The 26,531-nt window shown below is 39.0% G+C and overlaps 1 protein-coding gene across 2 annotated transcripts in view; it reads right to left on the bottom strand.

Moving 5' to 3' along the window:
• spop (speckle type BTB/POZ protein) overlaps positions 1 to 23,205 on the bottom strand; it is a 125,990-nt gene extending 102,785 nt beyond the window's left edge. For both annotated transcript variants that reach the window (XM_048560920.2, XM_048560921.2), the window contains exon 1: positions 23,050 to 23,205. The gene's annotated coding sequence lies outside the window, so the exon portion shown is untranslated. The remainder of the gene's footprint in view (positions 1 to 23,049) is intronic.
• Positions 23,206 to 26,531: the final 3,326 nt, after the last annotated feature.

The following is a 26,531-nucleotide window of genomic DNA, read 5'->3' as shown; positions in this document are numbered from 1 at the left end:
ATTCTGCAAGCAGGTTATGAACAGACAACCACTGTCAAAGTAGTGCATTGCTTAACTGACACACAAATATTGCTGTCAGCTTTAACTGCTGCTTATTCAAGTCAACACAAAGTTGCTTCAGATTTCCTTTAAATTACATGACATCTAATAAAACAATACACTTTGCAGCCAATGCCAGATATTCTGTCAGGATAGTAATTTGTATTGACTGTAAATTCTAAGAGGAAAAGTAATTGCATGCAGTGAAAAAAAATGCAGTATTTCACTTTCCTGCATCAATGTATTTCCCTATTAGCTGTCAAAATATAGAAGCAATTGATGTATTTCCTCCCAAAAACATTGCCGCCAGAAATCTTTAGTTTCTATCCTTGCTTTTGTACACAGGACATAAATTCAAAGTTTACAAGCAAGTCAACATACTAAACAATGGAGAGAAACAATAACAGACTTCAGTAGGACATGACCAGGCACAGAGTAGATTAAATTTACCAGGAAAATCATACATTTTAGTCAGTAGAATTAGAAAGACAAAATGAACTAAATATTACAATTTTTCAGGAAAGAGGGAGTCAATCAAGGGTATAAATGCACACAAATCTTTCAAGGTAACAGGATAAATGGAGAAAACAAATAAGATTCAAGGCTTTAAAAATGGAGAAAGAGAACAGTTATGCAGCATTTATAAAATGCAAGTCACACCTCAGTTGGAATACTGTTCAATATTGGGCACGGCACTTTTGGAAGGGGGAAACTTCTTGAAGAGGATACAGAAGAAATTTACTCAACTGTCATGGAGAGGGAGGGATTGCAGGTTTAGGTGCAGTCTGGAAGAGTTGAAATTGCATCCTTAAAGAGAAGGTTAGGAGAGGATCTCTTAGGAGTTTAAAAAAATCAAATGGTTTGATGGTGCAGGAAGAGAGAAACTGGTTATCTGCAATGCACCGCTTGAAAAATCATCGTTGAAGTAGATTCAACATTAACCATCAAAAGAGAATTAAGTGCTTCAAGCGAAAAATGCCAATGGGTGGAGTGTATGAGAATGGTATTAATTAGAAAGCTCCAACAAACAGCCTTATCCTCTGATGCATCATCCTATGATTCCTTGAAAGTTGCAGAACTGTCTGGCCCTTTGTATCAGTGCTGGGGCAATCAGAGTAACAGCTCCCCACTACTTTCCCCTCCCAGATCTGCAATTCCTCTGTATCAAACAGCTATCTACAGCTTTTCCTTAAAAAGGGTTTTTTTTTCTGACCCAAATACTCTTGATGGCAAAACAGTTCATGCTCCAGCAACTATACAGCATGTTAAGCTATATACTAAGTCGTTCTCTAGTAATAATCTCTATTATAATAGAGTCTGATCATTTCCTTGTTTGACTTTTGCACTTATGCATTTTACAGCAGAGAACAGTGAACAGAAAATCTTTGTTGTCTTTAGCACAATGCCGTTACTGCTACCTCAACTGAAATCAAGCAACTCAACACAGACCAAATCTTGCAGCATAAGTCCACAAAATATAGGAACAGCATTTGGCCATTCAGCCCATCAAGTCCACTATTCAATCACAGCTGATGTTTCTGAGACCCATTCTCCTGCTTTCTCCCTGTAACCCTCAATCCTGTTACTAATCAAGAAACTGACTTAAATACACAATGACTTGTACTTGTAATGAGTTCCACAGATTCACCACCCTCTGGCTGAAGAAATTTCACCTCATCTCAGTTCTAAAATGTCATCCTTTCACTGAGGCTGTATACATGGCTCCGACTCTCCTACTTGTGAAAACACCGTCTCACCATCTCACCACTCTATTCAGGCAACTCAGTATTTGAGAAGTTTCAGACAGATTCCCACTCTCCACCCTCAACCTTCTAAAAACCATCCACTATAGGTGCACAGTCCTCAACGCTTCTCATATGAGAAGAACTTCATCTCTGGGATCATTCTTATAAACCTCCTCTGGGCCCTCTCCAATGCCAGCACATCAATTCATGAACACAGGACCATTAACTGCTCACAAAATTCCAAATGAGATCTGACCACAGCCTTCTACACCCTCAGCAGTACATCCCTGTCCTTCTATTCCCCACCATCCGCCACCACCCCCCCCCAAAGACAAATGTTAATATTGCATTTGCCTTAATTGCCAACTGAAACTGTATGCTTAGAGAATCCTGAACTAGGACTCTCAAATCCCTCTGTTTCAGAAGCATGAAGCTTTTCCTCCATTTAGAAAACAGTCTATGTCTTTATCCGACCAAAGTGCATAACCTCACACTTTGTATCCATCAGCCAATTCTTTACCAAAACTCCAAGCTTGGTCAAGTCCTTCGACAGCCTGCTCACCTCATCAACATTACCTATCCATCCACTTATCTTTGTACATTCTGCAAGCTTAGCAACAATGCCCTCAGTTTCTTCATCCAGATTGTTAATGTATAATGATATGGTCCCTGTGGCATTCCTCTAGCCACCAGCTGCCATCCTGAGAAAGGTCTCTTCATCACCACACTCTGCCTTCTGCCAGTCAGCCAATCCTCTATCCATGCTAGCAACTAACATCATTAACGCTTACCTTTTTAAGGAGCCTCTTGTGCAGGACCTCGCCAAAGGCCTTCTGAATAACTGAATAGATCACATCCACTGGTTAACCTAAAATTCTTCATTGCCTCCACAAAGAACTTTAACAGATTAGTCAAGTATGGTAGTATATAGTACCAAAAGATTTGCCAGGACTTTAAATAATCACCTTAGTTTTAAAAACTTTAACAAAATTATGCAAGGCAAAAATATACTCAGGTGCAGTTCAATACCAAAAAAAAACTAAAAACACTAAATCCACAACAACCATTTCTGAAAATTATTTTTCAGCTAATTTTGAAATATATATGCATACAATTGGTCTTATAAGTAGAATTAATGAGTCAAAATAACACTAAAATTAATGGACTCAATTTGACAAATTGTAATGCAGCTTTTGTTAAATAAGTAACTCAAGGTAATAAAATATTTATTTCATAAAAGTAAACTGACATTCAATGTCCAAAGCAATGCGGTATTCAGCAAGGACACCAACTGTACACCACCTTGGTCGATTTTGGCTCATGTGTGACCTTAAACCAAGTTTTTCAGATCCAGCTGCAAACATTATAGATGAATCAACTGTTGAGGGTGTGGGCGAAAATAGCAGCTTTCCAGCTTACTTGCCCACCCTCTATGCCCTGACTCTATTCTCCACAAATGGAGGTTAATATAATGAAATTTCTCACATGGATTGCAAAATAATTATAGGTAGGTAATGTGGGTGGAAATAGTTGCCAAGATATATACGGCTAACCATAATGGCTGGGCATACTGCCACAGACCACACGTCTCGGAGAATCGTAACGGCATGGAATGCCCTGCCTGTCAATGTAGTTAACACAGCCACATTAGGGGCATTTAAACAGTCCTTGGATAAGCATATGGATGATGGTGGGATAGTGTAGGGGGAGGGGCTTTGACAGGTCGGCACAACATCGAGGACCGAAGGGCCTGTTCTGTGCTGTATTGTTCTATGTTCTACTCCTATCCAATATATTCCAATATTCAGACAGATGCAAAATATCTGGTATCGTGAGCATGCTCACAGCGCAAATTTGTTTAATCAGTCATGTGGCTCACATGAAAGAATCTCACATACTGAAGATGGTGTGCTACAGACAGCCAAGCATGGTAAATCACAAAACAGCATGACCCCAGTGTTGCAAAAAAGCCAATTTTATACCTCCAAGTCAAGTCTTACTGCATCTATAAAAGGATAACCTCAACAGATCCAAGTGGATAAATCTCTTACATGTGAAGATTTGAGCATTAGAGTCAGGTGAGCAAGTCAGCATTTAGTGAAGCCAGTGCCAATAGCATAATACTTGCAACTGTACTTGAAAATCAAATTTGGTTTCAAGACACATCATGACATCAACCTCGGCAGTGAACAAGTATTCAGTAGGGAGATCACATCTCTTCAAATTAAAATCCATCAGATAGGCAAATGGAAGAACTACAGATGAATGGCACTACAACATCATTTGCTTTATTTCATATATATTCCTGAGAAACTAAAATCCCTACCTAGAAAAACCTAGTAAGTTAAGCAGACATGGAGAAAATACTGCAAACCATTCTGATAAAAATTGGAGTATTCTCCAACTTGAAATACATTTTTTAAAATCACAAATTATCCTACATTGCTCGATAAACTGAAGATCACAGCAAAAAACAAATTGGTTAGAACATGCTTTCAACAATGTTCCTTTTGCTTACTTTAGAACGATATAAAATCAGTACATAAAACCTTAACCAAGGTTTCCACTTTGTACTAATTGTGTTCAAAGTACAATTGCGTCTAACATCGCTGTTAAAATGACCTAATACACACAAACACACACATTTAAGGGTCATATTGAACAGAATACCCCAAACACTAAACTAGGAGGGTAGCTTCCACAGAATATGCAGTGTCTGGTTAGGTAATGTTCTGGAATGAAGAACAAATAACTCCAGCAACCAGCAAAATGCTGAGGTCAGCTCTAGACAGAACAGCATAAGGTTGTACTAAAAAGGTCCTCTCTCTCTGCACTGTTCCTGTAGAAGAATAGCCTTCACTTGAAGAATGAAGCAGATGGGTTTTTTTAAGGGGGGAGGGGCAACACTGTGCAGATTCATAGCACTGCCATCACACCTTCATTAGATATTGAAGTTCAAATCAAGTCATCCTACGTAAAAGTCAAAACTACCAAACTGTATTCTGACACAGATCCACTTGCTGCTCGTTCAAAAAGAAATCAGTAGGCATGTGAAGTCCTGATTCAACCTGATAGTGCAAAGGTAAATTAAATTCACCTTTTTTTTGTTAGAAACGACGCCATCATCTCATTCCACTTTCTTCTACAATTGAGCTGGGCCTTCACTCTGATTTACACCATGAGTAAGCTAAACAATGTTAGGTTAATGATCCAGCTCATGAAAATATTTAGCCTAAACACTCAAAACTGTCACTGTAACAGTTCCATTCCAGTGGAAGCAACTCCACAGCACTGCTCATACATGACAATTTCATAGCTTATTTGCTTGAAAAGTCATGGATCCAAATATTAAATATAGCTACATGCTCTATCCAAATGATGACAGAGAGGAATGTCATCAGTGCTTCTTGCTGTTTGCTCTCTGCTCTCCCATTCAATGTTCTTTTTGATTTGCTAATAAAGACAATGCTATTCCTAAAAAACAAAATGCCCTGTTTTTCTCAAATCACAATGAACTTAGCAAGTATCTAAGCAAACTCTATCGTGAGAACAAAATAGTCACGGATCAGAGTTTACTTTGGCCACTTTAAAAATGTCGATTTTGTTAAAAACTTAGCAGCAGCAGCTCTTGCAAGAGTTCTATAATGGAGGAATATGGATGAAGGGCAGGCAGAATGGATTAGTTTATTTTGGCATCATGTTTGGCACAGCATTGTGGGCCGGAATGCCCATTCTTGCGCTGTACAGTTCTACGTTCTTTGTTCTTAACAGGCAGATACACAACAGCAGCTACAGAGTTGCATTCAATACTTACAGCACTCGCAGCATTGTACAGAAAAGTTCAAACAAATTGATTCATAGCTTGATGTAGAGTTGCGGACAAGAGAAAAGCTTAATGCACCCGAGTCTTTTGTGCACTCAACACCTCCAGAGTCAATTTGACATATCTCTTAAGTTACATGTGGCTCCAGCTGCACTATTATTCAATACTCAAAATGACTACTACAACCAAATGAGGTAAAAACAACTCGCAAAATACATTTGTACCACAACTGCTGGTGGGTCCTGGCCAGACAGAACCTAGTTTATACTGGCTGGTTCCTGCCAGCAGGAATTACAAATGCGTAACTCTAGAAAATATTCTGCGCATGCCTACATTTAACAAACAGAGATCATTCCCTAGGATAATCTACAATTGGGATTATCATTGCAAAAATCAATTTCTTGAAAAAAATAAAATTAGCTTTTCTTGAAAGCAAATCTTAAATTACAAAAGTAGTTTTTTTAAAATATCTGTAAGAGGTACTCGGTCACAACTATTAAATGAAATAAAATTGCAAAAACTGGCTAAGTTCTCAACAAATACTAAAGGTGCAAGATTGAGAAGCTGGCAAGATTAAACAGCACAAAACCTTTTTCACTAAGTAAGTAGTTACATAAAGGTAGTCAAAACTCAAAATTGCCAAATGGACGAAAAAATGCAAAATTAGAAGTGACACTTGGAAAAACACATTAAAACAAAAAAAACCCACAAGACAGGGACAGAAATAGGCCATTCGGCACATCAAGTATGTTCAGTCATTCAATAAAATTGTGGCTGATCAGACAAACCTCAACTTCACTTTGCTGCCTTTTCCCCATTATCTTCAATTCACTTACTGACAAAAAAAGTGCATCTCAGTCTTGAATGGACTTAATGACCCAGCTTCCAACAGCCCTCTGTCGTAAAGAATTCCACAGATTCAGTATCCTCAAAAAATTCCTCAGAACTAGAATCACGACTCAGCAATTCAGCCCCGTCTGCGTGCACCACCATTTATTACAATCACAGCTGATCTCATCTCGGCCTCAATTCCATTTTCCTACCCGCTCCCTATAACAGTTTAACCTGGAACTAATTAAAAATTTGTCTAAGTCTTCCTCAAATATCCATTGCACTCTGGGATTCACAATCCTTTGAGAAAAATTCTTCCGCATCTACCTTAAGTCCAACACTCCTTAACCTAAAACTACAACCTCTCATTCCACATTGCCCCAAAAACAGAAAACATCCACTCTACATCAACTCTGTCAATCCCATTTAGCATCTTCTGTACCTCAATTAGAGATGCTTTATTATGTCTTACATGGGCGACACTTTTGAGATTATGCTCTCTGGTCGTAGACTCTCCTGTAAGAGGGAAGCAAGTTCTCTACTTCTACCCCGTCAAGCTCCCTAAGAATCTTACCCAAGCTTCAATACAGTCTCCTCTCATTTTGCTAAACTCCATCGAGTGCAGCCCCAACCTGCTCAAACTCTTCTCATTAGAAAATCTATTCCATACTTGCAATCAACCTGACGTATCTTCTCTGAACTGCCTCCAATACTAGGATATCTTTCCTTAGATGAGGGGCCCTAAACTGTTCACAGTATAACATGTTTGATCTGAGAAATGCCATTTATAGTTTTCGTAAAACCTTTACTTTTATACTCAATTCCCTTTCAACTGAAGGCTAACAATCCACTTGCCTTCCCTGTTACCACTTGAACTTGGATGATAGCTTTTTGTGATTCATACATGTGACCCCAAATCACTGTGTTGCAGCTTCTGGCAGCTTCTTTTCCCAAATAAATAATATTCAGCTTTTCTATTCTTCCCAGCGAAGTGCATAAGCTCACATTTTCCACCACCTGCTAAGATTTTGCCTATTCACTTCACCACTGTATAGCCTGTGATATCCTCACTATTTGCACTCCTACATAGGAGAAAGATAAAAACTTGGATTCTACAATGATCAGCATCAAAATATGCAATGGTATGTATTTCTTTTATACTACTTTATTTGCACATTTTTAAGTCAAAGAATTGAATTACCATTACTATACCATTTCACATACAACATATTTCTGAGATTTTTAACCCACCTTTCCTGGACGATAAAGCTTGAAAATGTTCTTTAACTATGCATTTCAGCTCAATCACTGCAGAAGTGGAAATCAGTCCTCTTACTTTCTGTACCTTTTCCAATACAAGTTATTTTTCTAGAATGGTCAGCATTTCAATCAAGTCATATTCAACTAACTGCAGTCCAGGGATTCTCTCTTTGACTCAATGGAAACAGCTTGACATCTTGGTACTTTTTCAAAAAAGACTAAGCATTAAAATGTTACCAGGTACGTCTAATGTTAAAATTTCTATGCTTAATTCTAGATCATTTGCTGATAAAGTATATACATATTTCATTTAGTCAACAATAATACTTCAAGTCTGTGACTCTAAATAATTTTAAAAAGTTGTCTATGAACCAGAAATTCCTCAGCACATTATGAAATGTGTCAGACCAAAAGCCTGTAATTTCCATTTTCAGACTGCAACAACATATATTTGATGAGGAAAAATCAGAACAGAGGTTGAAAGGAAAGGAAAGGCATTTTAGCTTCAGAATTCCAGATATAGGACTTTATTTTATTCCAATTCTTCTCATAATCAGCATGTGAAAAGCTTAGAAAAAAAATCAAGACCTAACATTTTAAAACCATAATTTCTCCATTAAGATCTACCTTAAAGGTATTGTTTAACTATAAAGTTAACTTATCTTAAAATTCAATCTAAATTAGTTTGTTGCAAAAAATATTCCTTGTCTATTTCTCTCATTTATTCTTAACCTGCCATGTTCTTCCCATTTCAGACATACAATGAATAATCTTCTACAATTTATAAACTGAAGTTCTCTCAGAAGCTTTGACTGAATAATCAAAACAGAGTTCAGGGCAACATGTTTTTGTCTGGAAAATTGGAATAAAGCACAAGTAATTATTCCCCAGTTGTACAGAAAGACTGACCATTTCAAGAATCTGCCCAAACCACCTAATTTAGATTAACTGTCACAGTACAATAATTCATTTCAAAAGCGGTGCACAATACAATAAGGCTAATAGTGCATTTAGAAACAGTGCTGTCACATTTGATTCTGCCACATCTTGCGGACTTGCCCTCCAGCAGCAGTTTCAACTGTTGTACCAATACACTAAACATACACTTCAAACAGATGGCTGAGAGCGTATTGCAGACTCTTATACAATTATGGGGTTCAGATGCATCATAAACCACAGGAGTGAAACTAGAGAAGTTTATTAATATAATTTGAACCCAGACAATTGCATCATAATTTCTAATGCATGCCAAACCATCTGGCTCATACACACACACACTGGCTTTAAAATAAAACTCATGATGTTCTTCCCTTGTGTAAAGGTCCACAAAAGCTTCCACCACATGGTAGAAAAATGATAAGACTCGTGTAATAATGATATCTACAACGGAATATTGCAAAACAATGCAAGGAACATTATTTCCATGATTTCCATTGCTTTAAATCACACCGCAGCCCAATAATCTGGACATACAATCTCAGATCATTCTCTGATGCTGCACAAAAATCTTTTTAAGTGCCTCCTAAACAGTAACATACAATTCTTTCATGACAAAGCTTACAGGGTTCAAGAAAGCAATGCACCATTAAATTTAAGGGTAACAAAGGATGGGAAATAAACACCAGACTTAGCAGCAGGCAGTATGTGGATGAATTTGAAGATTGTAATAACTGGAATAAAACCGGGTAATGTACTGGTTAACCTGCAAAATAATTTTCAATATTCCAACATAACTTTCACCGTTTAAACTTTGCTCTTAATGATGCATCAAGTGACATTTCAAATATCAAAACATTAGATATGCACTTAAAACAAAATTTTCCACATGGAAAGCTCCTAGTCTTAGGCAGTGCTCCTTTCTCTGACCACCATACTATCTCCTCTGCCTTGCATGCCCTCAAGCACAGTGTTGGTTCATAGCTATGATCCAAAAAGCACTGTGAAACACCTGATTAAAAAGACCCCAACCTGTCAATGGCAAAGTTTGCATTAATCCTTGCAACTTCCTACATTTCTGTCTCTCATCGGCCATTCCACTGCCAGCATCAGCCACTGATTTCTTCCAACTTAATTCTTCCGCATTATAGTTCCACAACATGTGGTGTATCTGGATTTCCAGAAAGCATTTGACACAGTGCCACACCAAAGGTTGCTACATAAGATAAAGTTGCACAGTATTATAGGTAATGCACTGGCATGAAAAGAGGATTGGTTGACCAGTAGAAAGCAGAGAGTAGGGGTAAATGGGTGTTTTTCTGGTTGGTGGTCAGTGGCTAGGAGTGCGCCTCAGAGTGTTGGGACCTCAGTTGTCTACAATTTACATAGTTGATTTGGAGTTGGGGACTAAGTGTGGTATGTCAAAACTTGCAGATGACGCTCAGGTGAGTGGTACAGCAAAGTGTACAGAAGACACAAAGTCTGCAGAGGGAGAAAGATCGTCTAAGTGAGTGGGCAAAGGTCTGGCAGCTGGAGTACAATGTTGATAAGTGTGAGGTCATCCATTTTGGTAGGAACTGCAGCAAAATGGGCTATGTTTTAAATGGTAAAAAAACTGCGCTGCTGTGCAGAGGGACTTGTGTCCTTGTGCATGAATCGCTAGAAGTAGGTCTGCGGGTGCAGCAGGTGATTAAAAAGGCAAATGGAATCTTGTCTGCCATTGCTCGAGGGATGGAGTTTAAAAACAGGGAAGCTATGCTGCAGCTGTATAGGGTCCTGCTGAGGCCACACCTGGAGTACTGTGTGCAGTTTTGGTCTCCTTGAGAAGAGATATACTCACACTGGAGGGGGTGCAGAGCAGATTCACTCAGTTGATTTCAGAGTTGAAAGGGTTGGATTATGAGGAGAGACTGAGTAGACTGGGCTTTTACTCATTGGAATTCAGAAGAATGAAGGGAGATCTTATAGAAACACATAAGATTATGAAGGGAATAGATAAGGTGGACGCAGGGAGGTTGTTTCCGCCAGCAGGTGAAACTAGGACTAGAGGGCATCACCTCAAAATAAAGGGAAGCAGATGTAGGACTGAGGTCAGGAGGAACTTCTTCACCCAAAGGGTTGAGAATCTGTGGAATTCCCTGCCCAGTAAAGTGGTTGAAGCTACCTCGCTGAATGTTTTTAAGGCAAGGCTAGATAAATTTTTGAACAGTAAAGGAATTAAGGGTTATGGTGAGTGGGCAGGTAAGTGGAGCTGAGTCTCAAAAAGATCAGCCACGATCTTATTAAATGGCAGGGTATACCAACAAGGCTCTCTCCAAGCTGATACACACCAGAATACTTACTTTTCAAAAGCTTCTCTTTCTTATCTTTCTAAACCCATTTCCAGTGTCGGCAGTAGTTTCAATCTTGGCTGCCACGTATTATTTTGCTGCTTGTCATCAGAGACACATGAAAATGAGATCATGTTATACTTGTATGCAAACCCACAACTTGACTTCTCCCAAGGCTTTGCTGCACTGTCCAACTTCCTATCAGGTATTAACAAAGCCAAACTTTCACATGCCATGTATATTTGTATAAAGATGGGGTTTCTAACTCACCTTTTAGTCAAAAGATAGGGATTTAATGTATAAGGGGTCAAAATCCATACTGTCCTAACACCATTATCCCACAGTTGCCGAGTCAGAGACTACTCCTGACAAGCCTGCCCCCAAAGGAAGCACAGAAAGCAGCAAATAAAAACTTGATTTATTTATTTAAAACACAAAAATATTGCATCTTCTCCAGAAACCATCCAGGGGTGACTTTGAAATTTACAATGCCTAGTTTTCTAGCTCGTTTCAGAGTGAAGATTCAACGGACCTGCAAGAAACAGAGCACACTGTGCCAAAATTTCACTGATATTTTAGGCTTTCCCGATCTTTTAATACACCAAAACCTAAACTATTCAACAATCTCAGTCAGAATACACCAATTTGTATATACAACACAACCCAACCCAAACTCCAATCGCTCTCCATATCAATTTCCATTCCATCCTCACACCATGTAAAAAGTCATCATTTTCAAATCTCCAATGTCTTGTCATACCCTACTATAAATCTGTAACATCCAAATCGAACTATTAAATCAACCTTCCTCAGCTTGGCAAAAAGATAGCATTTACACTGTTTTGACACTACAAAACAATTCCCAAGCAGTGAATCACTCTTAAATGTGCTCATTATTGTTCTGTAGGTAAAGTAGCTAATTTGTACACAAGGTCACAATAAGACAAAAATATTAACATTAGTTTTTTTTTAAAGTAGAGGTTACAGAGATATCAATTTTGCCAAAACAATGAAAGTGCCCGCTTCTCCTTCCAAACAGCTTATAGGATCTTTTACATCAACCTGAATAGGCAGCCTGTGTTTAGCAAATCATCTACAAAACACCAAGTCTGACAACAGAGATCTCTTTCAGTACTACACTGAAGTGAGAACCAAGACTACATTCCCAAACCAAGGATGGAACTTGAATCTGCAACTTTTTGATTCATATGACACAGTGCCAATACTAAAGAAAGTTAAGATCATGAAGCATCCTTCTGCATAAGGAGTACCGTGGTATTTTCATTCAGTCTTTCATTTTTCAGTTGTAAAACAATTATAAATCAAGACAATGAACAAAGGGCCTAGTACATAAAGTGCTTAAAAAGTTAATCCTTGTACAAATATTTCTGCAAAAGGCTTTTCTAAAGTGGCATGTCATAGAACTGTTGTTTGACACTTTTGTATCTGAAGAAACAGCTCAATTTTTACTCTGGTTGCCCCTGTAATCAATCACAATACCAGTATTTGCACAAAATTTCAACTTTAAAAATCACTGCGTAAATAAGTTCCTAAAGCCAGTATCTTGCTCAGTGACTGCAGGATTTCCAAGCAGATTCTCAACAGCTTAAAAAAATCTTTTCAGGACATTGCCAAGTACTTTAATTATTTCTGTCAGCAAATTTGACTTTTCTCTGCTGGGTAATGCAATGCATGCTGAAGTAAAGATGCCAGAAGCTAGAAAAAGTATGACATTCACGGACAAATTTGAAGCTGGTGCCAATAAATATGCAATAAAGGCACCTAGTACTGCAGGCAACATCTTGAAACTTCTGCCTAAATCTGTACCTTAATTCTAAGGAGTATTCCACTATTTTTAAATGGGAAATTAGAGTAAGGGGTGAGTTACCAGACATACAGTAGCAAACATTTAAGGAGATGCTTTAGAAAAACACAACAGATACATTCTAATGAAAAAGAAAAATTCATAGTTAACTAACAAGTTAAAGATTCAGCTTACGAAAGAGTTTGAATTAAGTTCAGTTGTGTGTCAGGAACTTGCAACATTTTCCCCAAAAACTGACTGAACATTTAATAAGGAACGAAAAGTTTGAGTCAAGAGAAAGCTCAAATTATTTTTAAAAAATGAAGTAAGTTTCCGAAGACATTTGAAAAGTGGGAAAAAAAAGGTTAAAATGAAATTTGGTCCTGTAGAAAGGATATCTGGGAAATTAATTATGGCAAACAGGAAAGACAGAAAAATTAGAGATATTCTGCAATCTTCACTGTGGAAGATACTAGGAACATCTCAAAAACAGATCAGAAAATGGAAGCGAGGAAAATCAGAAGTGGTGTGGGCAAATTGTTAGAGCTGGAGTCTAACAAGTCGCTAAATCTCAATGGGCCTCATCCTAACTTCTTAAAAGCAGCTTGCACCCCGGTTGATTGATATTGGTTTTAATATTCCTCAAATTCTCTAGATTCAGAAAATGTTCTATTATATAAAATAGTGAATTAACTACTTTATTAAAAAAAAAGGATGGGGTATGGGTAAACGAAAGCAGGAAACTACAGGCCAGTTAGTTCAATGTTTTAATATTCATGGAATGTCGGCATCACTAGCTGGGCCAACATTTATTTGCCCGTCCCGGATTGCCCTTGAGTTGGTGGCGAACACGGTTCTTAAAGCGTTGCAGTTCACTTTCTGTGGATAGATCCACAAGGCTGTCACAGAGTGTTCCAGAATATTGACCAGGACACTGAAAGAATGGCAACATTACAATAGACAACAGGTGCAGGAATAGGCCATTCGGCCCTTCAAGCCAGCACCACCATTCATTATGATCATGGCAGATCATCCACAATAAGTATCCTGTTCCTGCCTTATCCCCATAACCCTTGATTCCACTATCTTTAAGGGCTCTATCCATCATTCATCAGGATGGTGAGGAATTAGGAGGAAAACTTGCAAGTAGTGATGTTACCACGTATCTGTTGCCTTTGTCCTTCTAGATTGGAGCAGTTTTGGGTGTGGTAGGTGCTGTTTAAGGAGCCTTGGTAAATTTCTGCAGTGCACCATGTAGTTGGTAAACACTGCTGCCAATGAGCGATGGTGGGGGAGGGACTGGATGATTACAAATGTGTTGCCAATCGAGCAAGCTGCCATGTCCTGGATGGTGTCAAGCTTCATGAGTGTTGTTGGGGCTGCAGTCATCCGACCAAGTGAGGAGTAGACCATCACACTGCTGACTTAGGATGTGCAGATGGTGGATAGGGTTTTAGAGAATCAGAGGTGAGATACTCACCGCAGGATTTCTGGCTTCTTCCCTATTTAGTCAAAGTATGTAAAAGTCTAGCCCTGTTCACTATCTGACCAATGGGCATTGACTAGAATGTTGATTTTTCTTAGCAAAGTTGTTATAGCAGGCCACCTTGAAAAATTCAAATTCATAAAGCGGGATCAGGCTTCATGAAGTGTTCATTAATGTATTGTTTAGAGTTTTTGAGGGAGTAGTAAGCTATGGATAAAGGGGATCCATATGGATGTACTGAACTTGGATTTCTTAAAAACATATGACAAGGTGCTACATCAAAAGTAACTGAGGAAATTTGCAAAAGCCATTACAAGTGATTTGTCACAAGAATTAGTGTTGTCACAAGAATTGTAATTTTCTTTACAATTTATATAAAGTGGCTCGGCTAAAGGGACCAAAACATATGTTGATGACACCAAGACAAGCAAGTTATGAGCAGGAGTTAAAGAAGCAAAGGGATCTCGACTGTGAGTGGACAAAGATCTGGCAAATAGATTATAATATGGGAAAATATGAAACACTTCATTTTGGAAGAATAAAAATACATATTATCCAAATTGTGAGAGATACTGAGGTCGAAGTCGCTAGGAGATCAGTGTATCCGGGTGGGTGAACTGTAAAACATTAACGTGAGGATTAACAAGTAATTGGTACAGCTAATAGAATGTTAACATTTATTTCAAGGGGAATGGAATACAAAAAAATAGGGAGATCATGCTTTAGAGATATACAGATTATTGGTGAGACCACAACTGGACTGCTATCTTCAATCTTAGTTTCCTATTCACTATGTAAATAAGTGCACTGGAAGTCAGTCAGAGACCCTTTATCAGGCTAACACCTGCAGTGGGTGGGATGTCTCATGAATATACGTTTGTATCCATTGCAGTTTAGAAAGGTAAGGGCAGGCTGAGCAGCGTACTCCCGCTCCTAATTTTACGTTTATATTTACATCACTGGGCACTGACAAATATACCACAATGTCCGTGTGCCCATACCTGCAGAACTAAGTTTACAGTGGGATACAGGCATGAAAATGAATATTTTGAATATCACAGGATGTGGTGATGCTAATTCATAAAGGAAAATGGCAGCCACGTTCCTCGAGTGGCCACTAACGAAGCATTACAAAATTTGATAAATATAGGATTGCAGAAATGTCTTGAAATCACAAGTGCAAAAAAGGAAAACAATATGTTGCTAATGCAAGAGTGAGCAAACTAAAATTCCAAATAAGAGTACTGGTCAGTATCAGATCATGTCAGGTCTAACATTCCTTTGGGATATAATTTGCATTCATTTGTATCATCCCTTTTGTACCCAGACCATAATTTCAGGCAAGCTCTAAAATATACGATGCTATTGCTGGTAAATTGCCCAGATAGATGCAACAACTTGTTCACAGTACCCACTTCATAAACCTTCCAACAATATGTTAATAATAATTGGGATTTCTGTATGACCAGCTTGAGAGATTAAATGTCAACTGCCTTTAATTAAATCATTAAAGTGACTAACACACTTTGACCTTTCTCACCCAAATTACACTGAAAAGCTTCTTAAAATAGACTGCATCACAGTCATGAACAAAAAACACAATTTAAGGGTGTCATGGCTCCAAGAAAACTGAATGCACAGATTCAATCCTGACATGGATTCAGTTGGCACTTGTGGTTTCAAATGTCAATTGAACCTCTCAATTAGATTACATAAAGTATAAAAAGCAATGTTATGTCCCTATATTCCACAATATAAAACAATATCCTAAATTTAATCTACCAGTATTTGTAATTAAGGAACTATGTTGTCATTTAAAACCCTGAATAAATTTATCCCCCTCCTCCAATCTTGCACCTGTCAATCTTCTCTCAGAATCCCACTCCCAAGCAGCAGACTACAATTACAGATTACTGCAGTACTTGCTGCAGACCAGTACAATTCCAGTCAGAGGAAAATGCATGCAATGCAGTGGGAATTCTTTCGATGGGTGAAAATTCTCAAAAATTGGCATCAGCAAGCTCAATCTCTTAAATATACTTCATTAGCATGTGCAGGAAATTAATTAAGCCTGTATTTGATTTTACTTTCTTCTTTTAAAAGCAAAACAGTACTTTCAATTCAGAGCTTTCAAAGCTTTTCAATTATTTGGCTCATTTTCCAACACTACTCAATGCTCTGCCTGCTCAACTTCAAAAGCTTTCACAGTAAATGTGCATTTCAAACATACAACAACATAAGCCATACGCACCAGAATACATTTCCCACTTATGTTAAAAAGTTATATATCAATACATAAAAAATAGCTGTCACACTGACGTACTAAAAAAGCTAAAATAAGGCAACAAGATTTATGACAGCAAGCAAAGTCGTATTGGAGCCATGGAGGGCTTCCATTTATCTCATCATAACCAAATGGCCAAGAACTTGAACCCAACAATGACAACAAGCTTGCACATTAAGGTTAACAGGATACATCTATATGTACATTAACCGGCCAGACGAAGGTTGTATTTTCTCTTCAAATATTTAACTGTTTTACAACTTTATGTACACATTTGCCAAATCAACATGTTCTAAGAATAAATATCGTTATAACCAAAACTTGTACTCTGGTCTATAGTTGTAAAACAACAACTACAGATAATCATGGGTTTTGGAGCTAATTTATGGTAAATACCAAGAGTATTTATTAAAATGATAGAGACCTATCAGTAGTCAACGTTGAAGAACTAATTATACCACTACACTGAGCCTCTCAATGCCAAGTCTGGTTATTATACAAAAGATTTGCCATCAGTGCATAGTCAAATAAAATATAAGTCCTTATGGTTTTGAATGTGGTACATATCATGGTTACTATGTCGTCATCATGTTTCTAATGATGCTCCCCTTGGAAGGAAGTCCTCATTTTCCATAAGTTTGTTTCAGGTAGTGATTCAATGTCTCCTTTAAACCGATGGCCAACTTAAAAATAGCCATTGCTAGCAAAAGGTTATTGAAGCACTGCTGAAGTTTGCATTAGTTAAATTATAGGGTTGCAATGTCATCAAAAAGCAGTTTATCCATCAGGCTGTGCACTTCATGCTTTGGAATTTGGCATGTAATATTGAATTATCTGACATCACAAGGATTAATCCACCTTTAATAGGAGACAAAAAAGCACAATGAAGCACAGAAGAATATACCAAGGGGTAGTGGTGCCAAAACATCGCTCTTCAATACCTTAAGAAGTTTAAATTATATCGATTGTTGTACTGGATTGCAGCCTATTTCACTACAGATCAAACTGGCACAACACACCGAAAAAAAAAGGTTACTTAAAGTTACACATGGGTTTTGTTTCTTAGAATCAATGTTTTAGATAAATTATCCTTTGTTGATCAGTTAAACAACCACATTCAGCTCAATGACTAACAAGACATAGGATATTAGAAAACAAATATTAAACACAAAGATTCAGGTCACTCAAATCAATTCAAATCTCACTTGTCTAACAGCAAGAGTTACACTGTCTGTAACTAACATGACTAGACTCTTCTGCCACAACTGGGAAGATGAAAGTACTCTCACCCTGATAGAAGCTTAATCACCATGGTCAAATAACATTACTGAAATACAGAAACCTCCAGTTGCTTTGTCAATTGAAGATGTTTCAAGACCATTAGTTTATAAATCCACCTTGCTTAAAATCAAACGTCACTATCCCCAGCTGAAAAAAAGTGACTCAGAGGAGATATTATATGAGAGGCATGCTATATTGGGAAATCAAAGGGCACTGACAAAAAGGAAAAATAAAGCAAAACAAAATGCAATAATCTGCAGTCTTCTTCATCAGGCCACTTCCACCATATTTGTCAAGTACTAGATTCAGACACTCTCAATACTACAGCATAGCTACATTCCTGAACTAGTTTGGAATTTAAACCATCATTAATCATGACAGTTGGTTGTTACATCCATAACAGGCTGACTCATACTCTGCTAATTCCACTGGACATTCCAAGACGTCATTGACCCCAACAGAGATTGCAATTGACAGGCTGTTCCCCCACTGCAAGCACCATCTCCAGTCCAGTCCTATTTTTGATCAGTCAGAGAGACTTTGCAGCAAGACATCAGTCAGGAACAGAAGCCTCAGGGACCAGTCAGCTTAGTAGAAAACCAAGAACTAAGTCTCGAATTCTCTTTAACGAAGGTCATACTGGGCAATGCATTTATCACTGAATCGCATGAGTGACGATTTTAAGCAACTGCTGAAGTGGACTTTAATCATGAATCAATTGTTTTATAAACAATGCTTCAATGTTTGTTTTTGAGGAAACCAATTTCAAGTCAAGGCTTTTTAAAAATAAAAGTAGTTCTGTTTTCCTACCATTGTTTCCCCCAACATTATTGAGTGCTTGCCAGTGACAGTGCTCATAATTCTGCATAAAGTCTAACATTTTAAATTAGCACAGAATCAAGTATATTAAAACATTCAAAATGCAGTTGATACTAGCAAATGTTAATATAGAGAGGAATGAAAGTGCAAATCTAACACCTTACAAGTGGACATGTTGTATATTTTGACAACTGAGAAATTGCTAAGTCAACTGTGTGAAAACATGTATTTTTAATTTTTTAAAAACTGGTCCGTCTCCTTCAATGGCATGTGCTAGGCAGACAGTGGGCTGTGTTCATTCCCTTACCTCCTAACATTTTCACAGCTTGTCACCAGGTCAACCCTCATTCGAAACATTTTGCCTTCCCCTCCTCAATGGTAACATTGAGAGGAATGAAATTTTATGGAACAAATGACCTTTTCTCAATAACTGTTCTTAAATTTATATATTTAAAATAATAGCACTCTCAGGCAGGATGATGGAGGAAATAGATATCCCATCTTTTACTCAATCCAATATTCGGCAATATTCAAGTGGGTATGAAAGGGGTCTGTTTCAGAATGGCAGTCAGTGATTAGCGGAGTTCTGCAGGGGTCAGCATTGGGGTCATAACTATACACGATTTATATTAACAATCCGGACAAAGGAACGTGGGCATTATTTCTAAATTTTGCAGATGACACAAAGCTAAACTGAGGGACAGTTAGTGTTGAGGAAGCAGGGAAGTGGAGAACAACGTGGACAAGTTGGGAGAGTGGACAATGAAATGGTAGATGGAATGCAATGGGGGAAAAGTGAGAGTTTATGCACTTTGGTAGGAAGAATTTTATTTCTTTTCTAAAAACTGGGAAGGCTTCATAAATCTGAAACAGCAAGGGACTTGAGGAGAAACTTCTTCACCCAGAGTGGTGGATATATGGAATGCTCTGCCCCAGAAGGCAGTGGAGGCCAACTCTCTGGATACTTTCAAGAAAGAGATAGATAGAGCCCTTAAAGATAGTGGAATCAAGGGTTGTGGGGATAAGGCAGGAACAGGATACTGATTGTGGATGATCAGCCATGATCATAATGAATGGTGGTGCAGGCTCGAAGGGCCAAATGGCCTATTCCAGCACCTATTGTCTATAATTCTAGTTCAAGAGTCACTTAAGGTGACCATGCAGGGTCAGTTGGCAATTAGGAAAGCAAATGTAATGTCAGCATTAATTTTGAAAGGGCTACTATACAACTGCAACATAGACAAACAGGAGGCTGAAACAATGCAGCAAGCCAAGCAGCATCTGGAGGAAAGCAGCAGTCAATTTTTCCAGTATAACTCTTCTTCAGGACTGGATGTGGGGGTAGGGGGAGCTACAGATAAAGGGGGGAGGGGGGGTGCTGCAGCAGAATGCTGGTCCTAAATGGACACTGATGGAAGGTATGAGCTGGTTGGTCAATAGAAGGGATGAATCCAGTTGGTGGCTGGAAGGGAGAGTCATAAGGTGGAATGGAAGGTAAGAGGTGGGACAGTTATTTGAAATCGGTGAACTCAGCGTTGAGTCCTCCAGGCTGTAGGGTGCCCAAACGGATGCGGCAAGGTTCATGGATGGGGTTTTGGGGGTCTTGAGTGGGAGGAAATGAGGGTGAGATGGACTGGAGAACAGGGTGGAGGATTGGATGGGGGGGGGGGGGGGAAGGAATGAGGTAGAAAAAAGGAAGGAAAGGTAGAGGGGTACAATGTATTGTGGGGGTGGACAGATGACGAGGAAGAGGAGAATTGTTTTTGGAGTTTTTGAAGGTCGGTTCAAATATTTACTATCAGTGAACACCTATAACGAGCATTCTGCTACCACCTCACCCCCAACATCCAGTCATGAAGTATAATACCCAAAACATCAACTGCTCCTTCCCTCCAGATGCTGCCTAGCTTGTGGAATTCTTCCGGCCTCCTGTTTGTCTATCTTGGATTCCAGCATCTGCAGATTTTTTGCCTCTAATAGTACACCAGGAACTGCTGTGGCTGTAAAAGGGTCTGATCAAATGGGATTTGGATTATTGTGAGCAGCTTTGACCCCCACAGCAAAGGAATGTTCTCATTGGAGGAAATCCAGAGGTTTATAGGAATGATTCTAGGAATCCTGGACTTATCATATGAAGAGTAATTGAGGACACTGATTTGATGGGGGAGGGGAGGAGTTCTTACTGAAACTTATGACGGGCCTAGATAGTGTGGATGCGGAGGAGATGTTTCCACGAGTAGAACTGATTCTGTCCTGAGGGCACAGCTTCAAGAATGAGGGAGACTCTTCAGAACTGAGATGAAAAGGAATTTCTTCAACGAGAAGATGTTAAATCCTTGGAACTCAAGGGCACAGAAAGCTGTGGAGGCCAAATCATGGAGTTTATTTAAGACGAGATAGAAAGATTACAGGGACAAAGCAGGAGGATGGGACTGAGAAATGTACCAGCCACGATCAAAAGGCAGAACAGATCTAATGAAATGAATGGCTTAATTCTGTCCCTATATCTATGGTCTGATGTCTTCTATTAGTTTTCAATTCTCATATTCACAGTTGATATTCAAGACAAATATCAAGATAAAGCTGCTTATACTCACCTAGTTTAATAAATCTGATTTTTTAGGAACAGTGGATATTATGTTCTAGTCCCAAAAATGGCTGGCCAGGGCTCAAGAGAGTTTGAGCAGAACCAGCATTCATCAAAGCACTCAGCTTAGAATCTCAAAAGCTTCAAGCACTGCAGAAGCAGTCGATGAAGTCACTTCAACTTACATAACATATCCAGTGTTACAAGTGTTCCAGTTCAGTACAAGAGTGTGAAAAATATAGCATGAAGACAGCAACCGAACAAAGTGGGATTTTATTTTTTACAACTGTATTAGAGTGAAACTTATAAAGTGAACTTTTGGGTTAGGGTCAGTAGTTTCACATATAATGACTAAGATGAGGAGTGGGGAAAGAGGGAAAAATGTATATGGTGTATATGGATTTTAAAAATTGAATTACCTTTTAACAAATATTTCTCAATAAGTATATTGCAATATTTCATTAACAGTAGAGGAAAGGCGGTTTAGCTCAAATTACTGCTTCAATCCTTCACTGCAATAAAGGTGCTTGCAAATCTGACACGTAACAAGTGGTCATGCCATACTTTTGACAACTGAGAAGTTCCAAAGTCAACTGACAAATAAAGTTAGAAGTCTCTGCTGTGTGAAAACATGTATTTATAAGTTTTTTTAAAAAACTGGTCCAACTGTCTCTACGTTGCTTGCTAGGCAGAAGTTGGGCTGTATTCACACACTTACCTCCTGAAATTTTCCACTTGCCACTAAGTTAATCCTCACTCAAGTATTATGCCCTCCCCTCCTCAAAACAAATCTTATAAGTCTTTAACAATCGTGAAAATGCCCTAACATCTTTTCACAACTGACTTTGTAATATTACACTGAATAATGGCATAAGCAGCAATTATTTTCCTAAAAGCGACAAATATTACATCAACACTACTGCATAAGTCAAGACCTGCCAAATCCTAAGCCCATCCATCCTTACCATTGGCCCAGAATCTAGTAAATTGAAAAGGGATCGCTATGTGACTGCAACTGAGCAGCAAGACTGCAATTAGAAAGTGACACCTTTAACAGTGGCCACAAACTCTGAAGACTGATAAACTAACAGTACACCAACTGCCAATGGGTAAGCTCAAAGTGAAACTCACCAGTCTTTTTTTGGTAGTTACAAGGCAAAGAGACACCCCTGCATTCCAACAGTTAAAGCCACTTGGAATTGTGATGCTTTGATGGCAGTTACAATATCTTTGCCTGATCTAAGAGGAGCTGCTGTGACATCACAGGACTGAGTGACCTCAGGAGTCACAGGATTGATTCACCATCCCCAATTCGAGTTAAAAAAAAACTGCGTCAATGCACTTCAAATAACAATGGCGAGGAAAGCAGAGCAACTTATTATCACCACATAAAACTTTGCACCATTACTTCAAATTAGGCAGCAACCCCTTACTTACCCAAACCTCAGGCATTTAAACCGACCAGACAGACTCTGAAACACTGCCATTCATTTACTTCCTTTTCTTTTAATTAAAAAGGATAGGTAAATAAACATACTTTTTAAAATTTTAAAAAACTCTACATTTGCAGCAAAGGCTTTCCGACACAATAAGTCAGGCCAGCGGACTGCACGGGCTCAGATCCGGTCACTGCCCAGTCCCCAGGAGGGCTGGGTTTGGGTCGGATCAGCGGCGAGCGGAAAGTTTATGAGGGATGAAGGTTGGTGGCGCGGCCTGCGGGACTGCAGCAGCCTGCGGAGGGAGGGGAAGGCGAGATCCCACCCCCTTCACTGCCGCTGTCACTTCACCCGCTTGTTTATGTTATTTTTAAAGAGAAACAATTACCCGTTTTCGTTCAGCGTTCCTCTCGCCCGCAGTCTCCAGCGATTTTGCTGCGCTCTCCGCCACTACCACCATCCCCTTCTTCCGTCCTCCTCTCACCGCAACCGGGACTCGACGAGTTAAACCAGCAGCTCACTCCCATCCGGGACCCCCCACTCTCTCCGCCCTCTCCCACGCCGGAAATGACGCCGCACGCACATGCACAGGCTCAAACAGCCGACGCGGCGCTGGCCTTACATCAGGCGCATGCGTATTGTCTCCATTATGCCTTGTTGGAGGAGGTGCTGCCATCATTGATACAGGCAGAAAGTAACGCTGTGACAGAAGACAAAGTTGCAAATTTCTGGAGAAGGGTCTGCACCGAAATCTGAGCTTTCCTGCTACTCTGATGCTGCGTGGCCTGCTGTGCTCATCCAGCTCTACACCTTGTTACCTTATTGCAAATTTCACGGGCTGCCACATTATTGTGTGCAAATTTTTTTGTGTGTTCACACAGAATAGCAACAGGAGTGATATGGGGTCACATCCGGTGTAAAAGAATGCCATTTTGCCCATCATGTCCAATTTCTCTAATATCTTCATAACTGAAGTTACTATTGCTAGAAACATTCTCATACACCTTTTCTGCACTCTCCCCAAATGTATTCAATTCATCTTTCTTTGCTATTTTATAATAGCAAAAGTGCTGGAGAACTGCAGGTCAGGAAACATCTGTGAAGAGAAAAATGGAGTTAGCATTTTGAGTCTTGTCACCCTTCGAGCTGAAAGCAGCTGGAAAATTGAGGTATTTATGCTGATGATAAGGGGAAGTTTCTGATGCACCAATAAATAAGTAGAAAATGTAGAGACAGTGCCAAGAAAGGGAGGAAAATGAGCCATAGGAATAGCAGTACGTCATGTAGGCCCTCAGGTTGATTCATGGCTGATCTATGTCCTAACTCCAAATACTGCCTTGGATCCATAACCCTTAATGCCCTTACTTAATAAACAATTGTCTATCTCAGATTTAATTTTAACAATTCAGTTATCATTGATCACAGTTTGAGGAATAGTGTTACAAACCCCCATTGGTCTTTGCATGTTAAAGTTTTTTCTGACATCTCTCCTGTATGGCCTGGCTCTCATTCTTAGATGCTCCCTGGTTCTAGGATCTTCAACTAGTCGAAATAATTCATCTTTATCCAACCTGAATTTCCTGTTAATGTCCTGAAGACCTCGATTAGATCACCCCCTAACTTTCGAAATTCTAGAGAATAAAGGCCTAATTTGTTGAACTTCTCCTCATAACTTGAATCCTAATGTCAAGGTGTCATCCTTGTACACCTTGGTCCAACTCCCTCCAGATTTCAAAAACCATCCTTCCTAAGGTGTGGTGTCTAGATCTGCCCATATTACTCGAAGTTACTATCACCACAAAGACTTTTGCACCATTACTTCAAATTAGGCAGCAACCCCTTACCTACCCAAACCTCAGGCATTTAAACCGACCAGACAGACTCTGAAACGCTGCCATTCATTTAATTCCTTTTTTTTAATTAAAAATGATAGGTAAATAAACCTACTTTTTAACATTAAAAAAACTCTACATTTGCAGCAAAGGCTTTCCGACACAATAAGTCAGGCCAGCAGACTGCACGGGCTCAGATCCGGTCACTGCCCAGTCCCCAGGAGGGCTGGGTTTGGTTTAATTGCAGCATAAAACAGCATCCCTGTACTCCAACCTTTTAGATATGAATGCCAGCATTCCATTAGCCTTCATGACTATTTCCTGCAACTGTTTGTAGGGTTTTAAAGAATTATGCATGTGAACCCCATTGGAATTGTGAATCTCATTAGAAGGTTAAAAAAACCATAATCTACCTCATTTTTTGGTCCAAAATGGTTAACTTCATACTCTCTTATATTAAAATCCATCTGCCACAGCTTTATCATTCACCTAATCTGCCGATATCTAATATACGGTCATCAATGCTGCTTACAATGCTGCTCAATTTTGTGTAGTCAGCAAAGGATATTTATGCCATTATCTGTGTTGCTAATGAATATTGCGAATAATTGAGGTCCCAACACAGATCCCTGCAGGACACCAATCGAGTACTTACTGTTATTCCAACATCCTGTTTCCTGCCATTTAACCAATTTACTATTCATGTCAGTAACCTGCCCTCACTTTCATGGGTGTCCACCTGAGCTAACAGTCTCTTGTATGGGACTTTATCAATAGCTTCTGGAAGTCCACATAAATAACATCCATTAATTTACTCTGTTCACCACCTTTGTAATCTCTACAAAATAATCTATGAGATTTGTCAGGCATGATCTGCCATTCTTGAATCTATGCTGACTCTCCATGATTAACCAAAATATTTCAAGGTGATCAGTTTCCCCATCCTTGCTTAGAGACTCCAATAATTTCCCCAACAAAAATGTTAGGCCAACACTACAGCAATTCTTTAGTTTCCCTCTGTCACCCTTATTAAGAAGTGGCGTGATATTAACAAATTTCCAGTCAAGAGGTAGAACTCTGGAATCCAGGAAGCTCTGAAAGATTATAGTTAGGACAGTTGCAATGTTCTCTCCAACTTCCTTTGAACACCCCTGAATGGAAACCATTAGGTGCTAAGATTTGTCACTCTCCAATTCCATTAATTTCTCTTTCATTGATGAGTTCCTTAAGCTAATTTTATTTAGACCGTATTCCAGTTAATTAAGTAGATCGTTAATTTGTTTGGGCAATAGCTTGGCAAGCTATCCTCTTTCGTTGCTACAAATGCTGAAGCAAAATAATTCAGCATGTCTGCCATTTCTCCATGATCGTTGACAATATCCCCACTCTCAGCTTCAGTGGGCCAACAGTACTATTAACCACTGCTTTCGCTTTATATAATACAATAAAATTTCTTCTGATTGTTCTCTACATCCCTTGCAAGTTTCCTTTCACAATTCTTTTTACCCACTCTTCTAAGCCACAAACATTGTGTTCTATATGTATTGCTGATGATAAGTTAAGAGGGACATTAATGCGGAATGGACGCGTACGAGAAGTGCAAATAGTTGAAAATGGGTTGGATGTGCTGGGGACAACCCATACAGAACATGTTCGCAGTGTGTCAGAATGACCATTTGAAGCAATCTGATGTGAAATGAGCAAACAGAGCAAGTTTTTGTGTTATTTTCCATTCAATGGAAAATTCAACATTTTTGGACCCCTCAGAGTGCTGTTTTAAAGAATGTTCCCTTGGTCAGAATATATCATTTGCGGAAGATGTTCTTTAAAATGCAACATCTAGGTGTACTTGTCTACTTTCAGAACATAATGGCAGAGAACAAAAAGGATCAGACTTAAACTGGAAGATTCACACATTAAGTGTCCTTCACTCCCTTAAAGGAGGGCATGTTTGCCATCCTTAATGTGATTTTCTGTGATGTGGAGGAAGTATAATCAGAGGGTTTACCAATCCTAATACTATTTTTGGGACACTGCA

This window comes from Stegostoma tigrinum, chromosome 31, assembly GCF_030684315.1.
Source record: "Stegostoma tigrinum isolate sSteTig4 chromosome 31, sSteTig4.hap1, whole genome shotgun sequence".
In the NCBI taxonomy this organism is placed as follows: Eukaryota; Metazoa; Chordata; class Chondrichthyes; order Orectolobiformes; family Stegostomatidae; genus Stegostoma; species Stegostoma tigrinum.
The sequence above is the reverse complement of the archived record's forward strand: the minus strand, read 5'-3'. Positions and strand labels throughout refer to the sequence as shown.